General features: G+C 56.3%; 1 pseudogene; it reads right to left on the bottom strand.

Moving 5' to 3' along the window:
- Positions 1–223: 223 nt before the first annotated feature.
- Positions 224–1,532, bottom strand: LOC123397225 (annotated as a pseudogene).
- Between the last annotated feature and the right edge of the window lie 1,970 nt (positions 1,533–3,502).

Raw genomic sequence — 3,502 nt, 5'->3', positions numbered from 1 at the left:
GAGAGGTCGCCCCCCCCAACCCAATCCCCCCCATTAAGCATCCGACGCGCAACCAGACAAATCCTTCCAGGCGGCACCACCACCACCACCAGCAGCGCCACTGCCACCCCCATCCCCACGCGCGCGGCGAGCAGGCGAGCAGGCGCCATGCGTCCGGCCGGCACCAGCAGCAGTCTCCCGGCCCAGCTGGGCACGCCGGGCCGCCCGCGCCGGCGCACGGGTCTCAGCCTCCTGATGCCGCAGCGCCCGGACGTCTCCTCCTCTCTGGCCGTCTCGCTCCCCTCCCTCCCCCACCATCACCGCTCCCCCTGCCGGGGTCGTCGGACCCGCCCAGCCGCGACGGCCCCGCCCCCGCCCCCGCTGCACGAGCTCGAGCGCGTGCGCCGCGTGGGCAGCGGCGCGGGCGGGACGGTGTGGATGGTGCCGCTCCTCCTGATCCTGATCCTCCGGCGCTCGGCAGCACTCCCGTCAGGAGATGCTCTTGAGAGGTGCACGCCAGGATCTAGTCCAGGATGTGCTGGACCGGCTTGTCGTCCTGAACAAAGACCCTGATCTGAATGCCCATCCGCTCGTCGGCGTTCTTGAGGTAGGAGTTGTAGAACCGCGTGACCATGCCCCAGACGTCGTTCGTCGGGTGGAGAAGATAGCGCGAGATGATGTAGAACACCGAGTCTTTCCGGGGGAACATCCGGTCCAGCTCCTGCTGGTACGCCGGGTTGAGGAAGAGGCTGGGCGCAATGTAGCCGTCCGTCCTCATGACCACTCACTGCACCCGGTGGAGGAACTGCCGGTGGTCGTCGCAGTACGCGAGCTTGTTCTCGAGAGATGTGTTTTGGGCAGTCTGTTCATGTTCGGACGCTAAACACAGATGCATCAATCGGAGTTGATTTGTATACGTACGTAACGTACGTCTGCAGCCGTCGCTGAAGAAGAAGCACGTCCCGATTTTGATTGATCGTGCTCGTGCCATGGGTCTCTGTCTCGGCAAGACCGACAGCCGCCCTTCACCTTGGTCCGACCTCCCGCGGAAGGGCTCGCAGAAGAGGTCGCCCATGGTCTTTCCCCGGCCGACGAGCAGCACGCGGTCGGTGAGCATGGCGTAGTGGAAGGCCGAGGACATGGCGAGTATCCGGTTGCCGAGGCCCCGGTAAGACAGCAGCATGAGGTAGCTGCAGCTGTCGACGGTGCCGAGGCCCCGGTAAGACAGAACCACGACGACGCGGTGCGGCGCCAGATCGCGCGGGAGCACCCAGAGGTGGTGCGCTGCCACGGCATGTGCGAGCGCGGCGGGGAGCTGCAGATCCTGCTCGAGTACATGGACGGCGGGTCCCTCGACGGCTGCCGCATCGCCGACGAGCCCTTCCTGACCCACGTAATATAGACGGCTGGTTATTTAGCATGAAAGCAAGGGGTTTTGTGTAAAATGTGAAAAAAAAAACGGTTCGACCTCACTTATTAACGGACTGCGGGTTAATTAAAGGAAACTACATGGGCCTTTCTGCAAAAATGCCATGACGGACGGCAGAAGCCATCGGTGCTTTATTATTAGGGGAGATAGGAAAAGATTTCTTTTGTTTTGCGAAATGCTTTAAATTATAATACAACACAAAGATCACAAGGGCCTCCACGACTGCTTGGCACAGTGATGGTGCTTGCGGTTGCGTTAAGAGCTCGATGTGGTGTTGGCGAGGACGGAGCACAACGGGAGGCATGGAGTTGCGGTGGTCTTAGCAGGGCAACATCTGTGTGGTGAGGCGGACTCGAGGCGGTGGTGCGTGCTAGAGGCGGCGTTTGAACCACCGTCCAGGTTGATGGTGTGAGTTAATCACGTTGTCCTGTACACGTAGGATTAGGAAAGAAAGTCAAACCAAATCCTAATAGTATTTGGATACCTAGTCTTAGTCTATTTCCATAGTCACTTGTGAACGTGTATAAAAGGCACCCTAAGGATGTTGCTTGTAATACCAGATCAGATAACAAAGCAATACAAAGTATTACGACAGGGTCAACACAAGCGTGTGGCCATCCAATTCAGCGATTTGTGTCTCGCCTAGAGATCGATTACGTGAGACCATGAGAGAGAGCCACGTATGGGAGTTGCACGTAGGACTGCTAGGTGAATCCATCCAGCTGCCTGCTTTCCAGCTTTGCTAGCTTGCGCACGTACTGCTACTCCTACTTTGGTAAATTGATCTAGGGACTCAAAGCCAACAATTGGTATCTAGAGCCTCGACGATCTACGATCTACGATCTACGATGACGGACAGCGACGCTGAGTCGGTCAAGTCTGGCAAAGGCGGTCCCAAGACGAACAAGAACGGCGACAAGGTGATGAAGGGCGGCAAGTCAGCAACTGGTGGTGGGGGAACAGACGGCGCCAACGTCCAGGCGCATCGCAACATCCCCATCCAGTACCCGATGCTCACCGACGCCAACTATGGCGTGTGGGCGGTGAAGATGAAGATTATTCTCCGAACCCTCTGAGTGTGGCAGGCAATCACGGACGACGACGTCGATGACGAGTCCGACGAAGGTGTCATGGCCGCCATAGCCCAGTCTGTGCCGGATTCCGTGCTGATGACATTTGCGGAGTTCGAGACGGCAAGAGAGGCATGGAACGCACTCAAGGAGATGAGGATCGGAGAAGATCGCGTCACCAAGGCTCGGGCACAAGTGCTGAAGCGCCAATTTCACAAGTTGCAGATGGAGGAAACTGAATCGGTGAACGACTATGCCATGTGTCTTACTCTTACTACTTTGGTGGGAGAGATCCGCGCGCTTGGTGCAAAGCTCGATGAGACCGAAATTGTGGAGAAATTTTTCAGTTCAGTGACTGATAAATTTACGTACATCATCGGCATGCTCGAGCAGCTTTACGACATCGAGAACATGAGCATAACGGAGGCGATCGGACGCTTGCGTACATGGGAAGAGAATGCTCATGGCTGTCGGAAAGGCAACGGAGGAGATAGTGACCAACTCATGTACTTGCGCGCAGATTGGGAGTCCCCAAGTAGCAAAGGAAGACGTGATGGCAATGAAGGCTCAAGCAACGCAACGCGCGGCGGACAGGCCGGAGAAGGCAAAGGAAAAGGCAAGCCACAAGGTCGTGGTAAGGCTGACCGATCTAAAGGGCGGAAGCAACGGAACTTGGATATGTCCGAGGTCAAGTGCTATAACTGCAACGAGATGGGTCACTTTGCAAAGGATTGTCCGGAGCCTGACAAGCGGGCAAATTTGGCAAAGCAGGAAGACGAAGGTCCAGGTCTTCTCATGGCTGAAGTTTATGATCTCTCTGAAACGGTGGTTGTGAAATCAAACCGGAAGGTCTTACTTCATGAGAAGAAAGTGATACCGAAGCTATCCGGGGATCACAACGTGTCGTGGTATCTCGACACGGGTGCCAGTAACCACATGAAGGGTTGTAAGGAGAAATTCCTCGAGCTAAAATACGATGTTGAAGGCTCGGTCAAGTTTGGTGATGGTTCAAATGTGGAGATTT

Source organism: Hordeum vulgare, chromosome 5H (genome assembly GCF_904849725.1).
Source record: "Hordeum vulgare subsp. vulgare chromosome 5H, MorexV3_pseudomolecules_assembly, whole genome shotgun sequence".
NCBI lineage: Eukaryota > Viridiplantae > Streptophyta > Magnoliopsida > Poales > Poaceae > Hordeum > Hordeum vulgare.
Note: the sequence above shows the minus strand (reverse complement) of the source record. Positions and strands in the feature narration are given on the sequence as shown.